The following is a 13,923-nucleotide window of genomic DNA, read 5'->3' on the forward strand; positions in this document are numbered from 1 at the left end:
GGTGTATGTGTTCCTATCCATGTGAATTTGTCATAACCATAATCACAAGACAAGGTTAGTGACAAATCCAAACTCATATAGACTGAACTTGTTCAATCTTAATTTCTTGCCACCTGGTAGCACAATGCCCACCATTGCTTCCGGGTTGTTATGCAAACAATTGAGAACTCATAGAACTCACAAGCATAATCAACTTTTAACTGGAATAGACACAGAAATAAGAATATGTCAACACGATAGGTTACAAACCTCAATTCATGGGCTAGTGAATAACAAAACTCTTGATTAGTTCTTGAAACTATTTCAGAATCTTTTAGACTCCCACTGTCCTCTGGACATATAAGACTTCTCTTTGTCAATAACCATTCCTTGACAATACAAATATTCAAGAGCTGGTGCGGATTCTTATCAAGTTAAACACTTCTCACTATTGGTCTTAGCTGTTCTTTGTTTTATCCAAAACATCACAACTTACCAATCTCAAATGTACAAGAATAGGAAACATATTACTCTACATTTGACAAGTGTTATGAACTTTCTAAAGACTATGCCACTCAAGTTAAAATCTTGGAGTATAACTCCAGGATTTGTTTTTGGAACGAAGTATGAATTATCTTTTGATTTAACCATTTCAATAATTCACGATTCCTCTCCTCATGCAACAAACACACTAAGGTGTCCTTAGAGGATCAATTGTGATATGGTTCCATAATCACTAAGATAATCATAAAAAAATACACAAGTACTCTCCCATCTCTTTAGATTGGAGAAACTTTTATCTTTCTGCCTTATTTGATTCTTCTTATTCATTCTGCCATACATTGAAACTTTTCCAATGTTTCAGAATTACACTTAAACTCGTAAGCATAACCATATTTACTAAACTTTAGTAAATCATAACGAATAATATTATCTACCTTTGTGGTGGACCTGACTAGCGCACAACTTAATGCACCCGATCCTTTAGTCTTTCGCTTGACTCAAATGCGAATGTGAACAAGGAATTAGTCTTAATTTACCAAAGATGAAAATTCTCGTTCATCACACAATACAACTTGCATGATTCCAAGTTTCTATCCAACTGAAACTTGGGTGATGAGAATCTTTCCTTGTTTGGTAAATTATGACACTACCACTAATGAAAGAATCAAATCCATTTACTCATATTGCTTATCAATGGAAACATATAAGCAACAACCTTTTTCACAAATGCCATTGTAAGGATACTTAAAATAAATAAAAATCAAAACCATTTTTCTTTTATTTTAAAACTTTGCAGAAAACTTATCCTTACAATCCATATGGAAAACTTGTTGTTATCTATTCCTAAGCAATATATCATAACTCTTAAGTAACAACTCAAAAGTCTGATCACTGAACCATGCGATCGAAATCCATCTTCACGATCAGAATCAACATATACTTCCTTTAAGTTTCTTCACTCTTCTTTGACTCTTAAAACATCAATATGTGACCCAGTCACATCATGCAATAAGAATCTCAAAATAGAAATTTAATAAAGTTAGATAATGGACTTCACGTAAATCAGAGTCAAACATTTGACTTTACTATCCTTATGGACTTTTAGGTAAATTTGGCAGCTTCGCAACCAATGCCCTTCCTTTGGCAATAGAAACATATGGACTCTTTGGAAACGGTACACGGGACTATCACAAACTTAGCCTTTCTCTTTACCATTTGGTCAACCGAGTTGACTATGGCCAATCCCTTTCAATTGGGAAGAGAAAGTTTTTCTAGACTTCCAATGTTACCATTGTCAATGTCCATGGAAGTTTGGGAAGTTGATCTTCCATTCAAATTTTGCTTTACCAATGCTCCAAATCATTGCTGATTCAGCATCATCAAGCAAATAGGTAAGATCATTAAGGGTCATGTCATGATCTGTCATCAGGGAGTGACCAAGTCAACAACCAGCTACCTTGAGACTTCGACACCTGACTCTCCCGGCTTGTCAATATGTGACTTAATCTCCAAGACCTAAGCACATATAGAATTTGTTTGCCAATAGGGATTGAGTGACTTAGAATTTATCAGATCTTGAAACTTGTGGGATAGGGAGATTTATTGGAGGATTTGGAGGAAGTGAAGTATGATTTCCAGTCCTACTAATGCAAAACAAAGGGAATGATCTTTCACCTTGGTTGCCATTTGGGATATCATCTTCATTAGGAAGCTTGTTCCTAAAGATTTGGGAAGACCATAGCTGTCTAAACTAGACATCTATAATGGGAGAAATTCAAGTTAGTTGATTTAAAGTCCTTAATATAACACCCAATATGAAATATTAAGGCTAGGACCCAACATTTGTAACTGGAAGAGGGATGCCGTAATCCAATTTATAAAATAGTTGAAGGTAGGTAAATGACGATTTACCAATTTCCACCATAAAAACGAAATATAATTAAGTTTTTAATTGGATTTGAAACTCCTAGATCTTTTGAGATACATTGAACTTTCAATGGCATGTTTGAATCTCGATTGTGCCCTCTCAAGTTTGTGACTGGGATGCCGAGGATCACAAACAAGGTGTGAATAACCATACAAATTGACTTGGTACCCTTAACTTTATCACCTAATTGATGTGTCGGTTAGCCACACAACTCCACCGATCTATAATAAGGTCAAGTTACCCCTTGACACACTTACCAGTTCTTGTTAGTGTGCCGGTTAACCACACACACTCCACTAACGACTTGGTAAGGTACAAAGTGTAATTTTATGGGTTAGCACCAAATTCACATTTTCCTAAAGTAACCAAGATTGGGAATTATTAAGGTATAGTTACTTTATAATTTCATTATACTTTTAATGAGGATTAAGTCCCTATCCTACCTTTTTCGGCTAACGACCCTCCACCTATCAAGGAAGCGGTGGGTGAGAGTGGACACCCATTAAACGCCATTTTATAAGCAGTAACCTTATACTCCCCTTATAGACCGGCTTCGTGAATGAGGCCTACTAATGGTAAGATTGACTTATTCTTATACATATCTATATAATTAAAATTATAATAATAGTATAAGGGTGTATTTTAAACATTTAAAATACTTGGTGGTTTAATCTATTAATTAAACTATACTCTTAATTTAATTAAACTTAAACCATGTCTTTATGGAATTATTAACTCTTTTAATTAAACACTTTGAATTAATTTAATGAAGTCCATAAATTTTGAATTTTTTTAACTTTAAAAAAAATTAATTTGGAATTAAAGTGTAAGACTTTACAAATTCCAAAACTTGAGGGCAAGTTTTGAGACTATTTCAAGACTCTTCAAATTTGTAACTTATGAGTTTTAATGGTTCATGAAAATGAAGACTCTTCATTTTATGAAACCTCTTTAGTTCTTTAATCATAATTTAAAGAAGTGAGTTTTGGTTATCCATAACTTGAGGACAAGTTATGGACACCATCATTGCCATTAATGAATTAATCAACCATGCAAGTTACAAACAATTCCTATGATCTTCTAAAACTCATAAGAACAAATATTCATATCAACAATTTCAAGAATCATAAATAAACCATATAAAACTTGAAAATTTGATAATAACCATTTATTTGGATGAGAATAAACATTACCATAACATCAAAATCAAGTTTTAAGAACAAAAACACTTTGTGGTAATGATTCTAATCCAAAACAGGCCAAAAACAAAAAAACAAAATTCACTGAACAGTCACCACCTCGTGGTAAACTAGCAGATTCCAAAAAAACGATTTTTCTTGCAAATTGCATCAAGTATACAGAAAACAATCCTAGGCTCTGATACCACTGATGGGTTTTGAGCATTCTAACACTTCCTAAGTGTACATGCAACCCTAATAACCTTGAATCTATGTTTTCTCTATATACATGCAAATTTCTTTTTCAAGGTTATTTCCTAACTAGCATGGCATGGGGAACATATAAAACATAAAACTAGTAGAAATACATACCTTGTTGTTGCTTGGATTCCTTCAAGACTTTGTGAGCCTAGCACCCCAAATGTTGTGCCTCAAATGCTTCACACAACACTACAAACTTGAAATAACTTGAGAGAATGTCACTTAGCCTCAAAAATCGGTTATGCCCTCTTATGAATACCCTAGTTCCGATTTTGCATGCTACATGGTTTCTTTTATAGTGTGTTATAATTAGGAGTTACAAATGTAAACCCTAATTGTCATGACTCTTCATTTCTCATGACCCATGGGTTTGTAACTCCCATGGACTATCCATGGAGCTCCATATGGTTATAACCAAACCCATAAACCATGGATCATTAATCCACCATAAAAGAATTGATGATTGTCATAATCAACCCTATATATTTAATTAGTCTCACTTTGATCACCAAATTAATACTAGATTAATACTTGATCAATACTAATAAAATAATACTATTATTAATATATTAGAACTTATAATACATTAATAATCACAAGTGTACTTTCTCTCATTTTGTCTATCCAAGTATTGCAATGCTATGCAACCCAAATGGACCATGTCGAGTCGGGTCAAGTACATACCAAATAAATTTATGGACTTAGACACTATATCCAACAGTTCATTCATTTTAAAGCATCCAAGAGTATAATGTTGACTGTGGATCCTTCATCAACAAGTATCCTTCTGACGAAATGGTTGGCGATGTAAATAGTGATCACCAATCCGTCATGGTGTGGATCCTGGATGTCTTGTCTATTTGCTTCATCAAAGGTGATCTCGTTCTCATTAGTTATTGACGTATTCTTCCGTGGCCTTTCTTATTTTTCTAATTTTGACACCTTGACATGACTTTTTGTTGTAGAATAAGAGATACCACAAATGTCATATCCTCCAAAGATCACATTGATTACCTTGCGTCAGCAGGAAGGGATCCTGGATTATCGAGGATCTTCTTAATATCCTGCTCTTTTTCTTTAGATCTTTCATTTCTTCTTCCAAGGATTTCTTTGAGGTATCCTTTGCTTAAGAGGTAGTGATCTCCTTTCTAAGAGCTATGCAATCCTCTGTGACATGACCAAAGTCTTCATGGTATTCACACCATTTGGACTTGTCTTTCCAAGTGGTGGATTTTTATCCCTTTCTTGGCCATCTTGCTTTGTCGCCAAGATCCTCCATAGAAAATATTATACTTGAAATATCCACAGAAAAGCAATAGTCAGTAATCTTAGGAAATTATTCTTTTTCTCCTTCATCTTCAAGGGAATTAACCCTATGATGATCAGGTTAGGAATATAGTTTTCATTTATAGGATCTTTATGCCTATGACTCGGCCTTCCTATTGGGGTGATCGTATGAGCTTGGTGGGTTGCTCCTTTTTCAGAACTCCTTTTCTTCTTCGAGCCTTATGAATCTTACTGCTCTGCTTCGAACCACATCTATTCTCTTGCATGGGGTCATTAAAAGGTCTTCGTAGAAAAGCGAGTCCTTCTTTAAGCCCATTTTAAAGGCTTCGACTGCAGTCGCCATATCAATGTTGGGGGTACTTAGAGCTTCCTTTCCAAACCTGTTCACAAAAGTCCTAAGGGGTTCCTTAGGATCCTGAACCACTTGATAAAGATCACTAGTGATCTTTTTGAATGTTCTGCTACAAGAAAATTGATTAATAAACAAATTAACAAAGTGAGAAAATGAAGTAATAGATTAAGGAGGAACATTAAGAAGCCATTTTAAGGCTGGTCTTGTGAGGGTCGAACCAAAATCCTTGCACATGCAAGATTCCTTCAAGTGTGTGGGAATGGGGATGATCTCCATTTTTTCCCTGTATTGTTCCACGTGTTCTTCAGGATCCGTAGTCCTATCGTAAGGTTTCATGTTGGGAGTTTCGAAATATTTTGGGACTTCAGTATCAACTATTGCAGGTGAAAATCTTGAGATCTTGTGACCGGTGGGAGATACTTCGGGTATAGGTTGGACTACCCCTGATACGTTCGAGATCATTTTCCTTAGCTATTGAAGTTCTTTGGCCATGACCGGACTCATTCCTGCTTCAAGATACATAGAGTTAGTACTAAAGGTATGATTATTCAGGAAGTTATCAGGATCCTTGTTATTGGGAGTGGTGAAGGTTTCTTCGGGATACTGGATCACATAGGTTCGCTCATTTGGAGTTGTACCCCAAGTGGGAGCAGGTGTAGGTGTTGAGGATCCTATCTTCTGGTGGTTTCCTGAGGATCCTCCATTGTCAAAGTTCAGGATATTGGGTTGCAAGATCGAGGGTGCTGCTACTTGGGGTTTATGGATCTCCGCACTCATTCTCTCCATTACCTTGAGAACCATCTTGTTGACCTATTTTCGTTAATTTGGTTGTTTCTTTACCATCATCACGATGGGGAAGAGTTCGATGTTAACGATCAAAACAGGACGATCCTTGAATCCCAAGGATCCTGGATTCCCATGGTTGATGATCAGAGATTGTTCTTTTTAGAGGTATTCAAAGTTTTCCTCTAACCAGGAGGTATGTTTAGAGGTGGAGAAAGATTCTTTTGATGAAATGGAAGGAATAGAAGAAAAATGTAAAGTTGATTGTGTAGACATGATTTTCGAGAATTATGAACACCAGGGCCCCACGGTGGGCGCCAAATTGTTTTGGTCAAAAATTGATAAATGGGTATCAACCAAATTGCATGAGAGGTTGTGGTGTTGTAGGTGAAGTGATTAATGAAATTAGAACAAGATTGCACGAGTGATTTACAAGAAAAGCCCTTGATCCTTGCTGGGATCTCTGGCATAAATCCTTGGGAGGTGATAATGATCACCTGCCTTGTTTGATTTTATTGATTTGAATATATAATTACAAAGACGATAATAAGAATATGAGTACAAGTGTTTTCTAGCTCTAAGTGTGTAAGGTGTCCAGAGGATGTGCCCGTTGTGTGACATTTACAAGTGTATTTATAGTCTAGGTTAAGTAACTACAAGTCCGAGATTTTCGGGATCCTGTTGAGCTTGTATTTGCACATGCTTTGACTTGGTATTTCCGGGTCTTAAGCCTGATTGGAATGTTTCTTCATTGAGAACGAGTCTTATGTTGACCATATATATATATATATATATATATATATATATATATATATATATATATATATATATATATATATATATATATATATATATATAAAAGTCATTTGAGACCATAAGTTTTATATGAAACGTGAAGATTTAATCATAGTCACTCATTTTGGAGATCAAAAAAATAAATAAAAGGTTTTAAAATGAAAAGTAAATGGAAAATTTTGGATGTTTTTTTAAATATTATATTTGTCATTTTTTATCCAAACAAATAAAAGAAAAATAATATATATATATATATATATATATATATATATATATATGTGTGTGTGTGTGTGTGTGTGTGTGTAATATTCTAACATAATTTTAGGTGTCATATTCTATCTAAATATTTTGAATGATTCTATTTTTTTTAAATAACTATATGCTTAGTATTCGGTTGGGATAATCTTAAGTATTCAAAAAAAAATATAATGTAATATTCTTTTAGAATAATACACATACATAAACATACGAGTAATATTTTGTTAGAATATTTACACATATGTATAAAGAGCGGTAACTTTTTACTTTCTGTTTGGCTAAAAAATGATGAAAACAATATTTAAAAAATTGAATATTTTCATTTATTTTATATTTTAGAATATTTTTGTGGACATCCATAATAATTTGCTAGGAATGCGTTTTCATATCTTGTAAAATCTCTTGAATATATGCGTGAGTTCAAATATATTACTAAATTGAAGGGTTATTTAGAGCCAAAGGAAATCTAAATATAGACAAATGCATATCTAATTATTCTTAATATTTCAAATATATTACTATGCCAAAAGGTTCTTTATAGGGTGTGGTGTGCCTGTTTGAGACAAGTAAGATTTTACCGTTGACCAGATTGTTGTCATGTTGACTTTTTGAGTAAGTTTTACCATGGGTTAAATTTAGGGGTTTAGGTCATAGCTGAGGTTAACTTTTGATTTGATGTCTAGGTGGTAGGTGAGACCGGTCTGTTAGTATTTGTATGTTGTGGTGGTCATCTAGTCTATTTTCGATGTAAGTTTTCTCAATATACTTTGTACTATAATATGATAGGATGTTGATATGTTGTTGTGAACTCTTAGGCATGTAGATTTGTTTAATAATTACTTGTGGCTACTTGTTTGGTAGATGTCTATTATGTATGTATGTATGTATGTATGTATGTATGTATGTGTTTATATATATATATATATATATATATATATATATATATATATATATATATATCGACATATTATGGGTGAGTTGAGGGCATACCAGCTCTGTGTTGAATGCCAAGATATTCGGGCACACCAGCTTAATGTGGTAGACCAAGGGGCGGACCAACTTCATGCAGTAGATTAAAGGGGAAAGCCAACCTTCCGTTGAAGGTCATTGTGTGCATGCATTGTATGTGTATTATTGTGTTTGGTATTTTTAGCAACTCGCTAATCTTTGGCTTGCAATTGTGGATTAAATTTTTCAGGCACCTGATCAGATCATGGCATGGCGTAGACATGACTATAAACACATCAATAGGTTTATGATTTGACATCCCGCGATACTTTCATTATAACTTTGATTTATGGGTATCAGTTTATCAAAAAATGGTTTTTATTGAATTTACCTTTATAAAAATTAGTGTTTATGCGAGTTTTAAAATGATTTTTTTTCTAAATATTGGGACATTACAAGTTAGTATGAGAGCCTTGGTTTGAGGCATTTGAATGAACACTAGTGTGATTCCAAACTAAAACTAAGGATCTGAGAATTTTCACAAATCTATTAAATTAAATATTTATAAAAGGGAGAAAGGAAATGCATTGTGTATAGTTAGCCAAAGATCGAACAAGAAAGTGGATCCCAAAATATTCATACTTGCTATACGTACATATATATATATATATATATATATATATATATATATATATATATATATATATATATATGTTGGATTAATGTCTAAGTCCATAACTACAATTAGTAAGACTTGACCCGACCCGACATGGTCCATTTGGGTTGCATGGCATAGGGACAATTGGATTGACAAGATGAGGAAAAAGGATACTAGTGATTTATATTAATATATTATAATTTCTAATATATTAATATATAATCATATTATTTACTTAGTATTGATCAAGAATTAATTTGTAACTAATTAAGTGATCATAAGGAACTAATTAAATATGGACTCTAAGATATATGTGTGTGATGGGCCAAGTTCATTTAGGTTGGGCTAAGCTTTCATGGATAGTCCATGGAGTGTTTAACCCATGGATCATATGAAATGAAAGGTCATGGGTATTATGGTTTAACCCTAATCTCCACACTATATAAAGATGTCCTTGGTTGGTGAAATTGGCACTAGTGTGTGTACACAAAAGGGCAAGGCCGATTTCACTACAGAAAACCAAAGTATCCTTATTCTCAAAGTTATTCCAAGTATTCATGGTGTTGTGTGAACCATTTGAGGTGTCACACTTGGGGCACTAGGCACTCAAGCTTCATGAAGACAAGTTGCATCAGAAAGGTATGTATTCTATCTATTTTATTACCCCAAGTATCAAAGATTGTATGCTAGATAGGGTAATACCTTGGAATATTCATATTTGCATGTATAATAGAGAAAACATAGATCCAAGGTATTTAGGGTTTCATGTACACTTAGGAGTGTTAGAATGCTCAAAACCCAATAGTGGTATCAGAGCCTAGGCTTGTTTTGTTGTTATACTTGCAAAAACTGCTTAAAAGTCGAAGTTTTTTGCTGTCTGGACAACGGAATCAACGAGTACATCAGGGAACTCGACGAGTCCATGCCTTAAAAGTGTTGAAAACGATCCAACTCGTCGAGTTGGTTCATGCACTCAACGAGTTGGACCCCCAGACAACATATATTCGACTGTTTTGGCTGGAAATGGACTAAGAACATAACCCTAAGCTGTTTTTCAACTTATAAACCTATTATTGATGTGGTAATGTTCATGCTAATCCAATTTCAAAGATAATTGTCAATAGATTCATGTTTTGTATTAGTTTAATGGATAGGCTAATTACATGAAAAAGTTTGATTGAATTATCTTGTTCTTATGAGTTGCTTAGGTTAATAGGAAAGTTATCTGAAATTGTTGTTTTCAATCCATTTTAATCTAAGAGTTGATTCTAAAATGTTTTTTTTGGAACGTATAGGGATCTAAAACCCTATTATTGGTGGCCGACGATGAAGCTCGATGTTGCTAAGTATGTGGTCGAGTGTGTAACTTGTGCTAGGGTTAAGGCACAACATCAGAAACCGTATGGGAGTTTAGAACCTTTACCCGTACCCATGGGTAAATGGGAAGACATCACCATGGATTTTGTGACTAAACTGCCTAGAACAAGGAACGGTCACGACATGATTTGGGTGGTCGTTGATCGCTTCACTAAGAGTACGCATTTCATAGCAGCCAAAGAGAAATGGTCTATGGATAAACTTGCGAATTCTTACGTGAAGGAAATTGTGAGGCTTCACGGTGTTCCGTTAACGATTGTGTCTGATCGTGATAGCCGTTTTACCTCAAGGTTTTGGAGGAGTCTACAAGAGGAATTGGGTACCAAGTTATGTTTGAGTACAACTTACCATCCGCAAACCGATGGTCAGAGCGAGCGAACGATTCAAACATTGGAAGATATGCTAAGAGCATGTGCCCTAGAATTCCAAGGTAACTGGGATGAACACTTACCTTTAGTAGAATTCTCCTATAATAATAGTTTCCACTCAAGCATTAAGATGGCACCTTATCACGCTTTTTATAGGGAGAAGTGTCGAACGCCATCATGTTGGCTGGAAGCTGGGGAAAAGCAGTTTATGGGACCTGAAATAGTCCATGAGACTGCTGAAAAGTTGAAAGTGATAAGGTAAAGGATGTTAGCTGCTCAAGATCGACAAAGGATTTATGCTGACAAGAAAAGACAATCGATATCCTTCGATGTTGGAGATTCGGTTTTACTTAAAGTCTCACCGTGGAAGGGACTTACAAGATTTGGTAAGAGAGGGAAGTTGAGTCCAAGGTTTATTGGACCATTTAAAGTTCTTCAGAGAATCGGGAATCAAGCTTACAAGCTAGAGTTACCGAAAGAACTAGAGGGTATTCATAACAGCTTTCATGTGTGTTATTTGAGAAAGTTCACAGGAGATGTGCCCGACATAATTTCGATTTCTGAGTTAAGGTTGGATGAAAACAAGAGGTTGATCGAGGAACCTGAGGCAATCGTTGACCGTAAGACTATGAAGTTATGACCCAAGATGGTCGATTTAGTGCTTGTGCGCTGGAAACATACGAATGGACCAAATCTCACTTGGGAAGCGGAGAGTGACATGATGAGTCGCTACCCGCAGTTGTTTGGTGATATGTGATTCCGGGGACGGAATCATCCTAAGGGGGAGAGAATTGTAACACTCGTGTTTCTAGCCTAGCCATTTATATTGAGTTAATAGTCTAGGTTAACCTTTGTAACTCATTTTGAAGAAATAAAAAGGAATTATGTGAATATTATGTGTTTTATGCTTAATTATTAGGGCTTAATTAATTAAGAATAAAAATAAGCGTCAAAATTAAAGTGTGAGATAAGCCCGATATCTTTACATAAAGTTGTAGTGGTCGAAACAAGGATTTCGGGGATATAAAGAATACCAAAATCCGAGGTTATGACATGTCGAAGTTTCGCGACAAAATCGGCACGGTGCTGAATGTCGTAAAAAGTGAGTTTTTGATAAACTACTTTTTAGCCTTAGTAATCTAAACGAAAGTCGTAGTATTCGTTAAACCGAGAAGTTCGATAAAAAGAACGCCCAAATCTGACTTCGTATGAGGAAGTTATGATTTTTCGAAGTTTCAGCGTAGCAGTAGACAGCTAAAAACTCGAATTTTAGATCGAGCGATTTTTAGCCGACACAACCTAAACGAGAATTGAAGGTCTTGTCATTAGGAGCACAACGGTAAAAAGTCTGACGAAAACGGACGTCGGATGAAAAAGTTATGAATTTTTAACGGATTTCCTGTCCCGGTCTGTTAAAAATAATAATATAAAATTTAAAGTCAAAATTAGCCAATGAAGTCTAAATGGAAGTTGTAGAGCGTAATTTTAGCTACGCGTGCATATAAAGAACGTCAAAAACGGAGCTCGTATGCGGAAGTTATGGATTTTAGAAGTTTTGGCGCGAAAACCGAGAAATTTCGCATAGTCACAGTTTGCCACGTCACCCTCGCTTAGAATGTGACACGTGTCCTGCTGAGTCACCAGGCTACTGAGTCATTAGGCTGCTGAGTCACCGAAGCTGCTGAGTCATGCGAAGCCACGTGTCCTCTTCTGATTCGACCGAGGAGGAGGCCCAATCCAAAGCAGCCAGCTCCCCAGCCGAAGCTTCTCCCTGCTGCCGCGTGTGTCCGAGCCTCGCTTAACCTAGCTCCGAGCCTCGCAGGTGCACCAGTAGACTCCGGTCCACTTAGAAGCCGCCAGTGAGCCCTCGCAGGTGCGGGCCATGTGCGAGCCATGCGAGCCATGTGCGAGCCTTCGCCTGCGAGCCTTCTCAGCCATTGGATCAGAAGCTTCTCAGCCGTCCGATTAGAAGTTTCCCCCTATAAATAGAAGGCTGCGAGGCTTCTCGGATATTTTTAAGAAATTGCCACTTTTAACCCCTAAACCCATATTTTCTTCATCTTAACATCCCGCAAAGCCCCGGTATCGATTGTAAAGCCCGGAATACCCCACGAAGTGCCCGAGAAGCCCAGAAAATTTATCTTTTCGGTTTCAAAGCCCGACTTTTACAAAGCCCGGTTTCTCAATAAAACTCCCGATTTTATTAGAAACGATCGTTTTAGGAAACGAATTGCTGCCCGATTATCATCAAAATCAAGTGAGTGTACAGCCACTTTCATTTTACACATAGATATGAAGTATTTACCTTATAATACGTGCTATGTGTAAATATATTAATTATTTATTTGAGGTGATTGTTGTGTTGATGTTTTATACAAGTTTTAAACTGTATAAGTATTTTTATCTACAAATATGTTGGGTAGAACATGGGTAGATTGTGATGTGTGATAAAATAAAATTGATGAGAGGCCTCGATGTGTTTTGAGATCCAGTCATCTAGCGGAGTTTGGATGACGACCACGGACTTTCTAGACAGTCCAGTGGGAAACATTAGCAGGTCTGCAACCTGTAGGTGTTAATGAACTAAGAGTGTTCATTCGCTGTACTCCGTCCCCCTCATGGTTGCCTTTAGGACATGTATGGCTGAGGAAACCCCTTAGTAGTAATGTCCATCCCGATGATATTCTTTAGGCTAGGTCCCTTGTGATAAGTGTTTAGGGACATAAAGTGAGGATAACGGGAACGGGTAATCAGGGTTATTGTTGATTGATGAACTTAGTAAGTTTATTATTATTGTGGGTTGAAAACCCTATATGCTCACCAGGCTCCCAAGCCTGACCCACTCAGCTTTTTATGTTACAGGTAGTGGACCCCAAGCATAGTCGGAGGACAACGAGATATTTTTGGATTATAGGCCAGTAGTTGTAAATAACTGCTGAAAGGCTTATAATGTCTTGTTTATGCTTTTGATCTGTATCGGAACATGACATCCCGAGGTTTTGATATATATATGGAAAACATATACCTTCTTAATGAGGGGTTTTGATAAACTATTATTATATTTTGTTTGGGGACCAATTCCGCAACATCTTTTAAAAAGATTTCTCTGATTTTATTTTAAAAAGCATAAATTAAATCGGTCTTTTCTGGCCGAGAAATTAGGGGATGTCACATTAGCCGAACGGGTAGGACAAGGACTATAATTCTCCCTTCATTAAAAGTATTAATGATAAAAATGTTTTTATAAT

This window comes from Lactuca serriola, chromosome 4, assembly GCF_051521515.1.
Source record: "Lactuca serriola cultivar US96UC23 chromosome 4, Lser_US96UC23_V15, whole genome shotgun sequence".
In the NCBI taxonomy this organism is placed as follows: domain Eukaryota; kingdom Viridiplantae; phylum Streptophyta; class Magnoliopsida; order Asterales; family Asteraceae; genus Lactuca; species Lactuca serriola.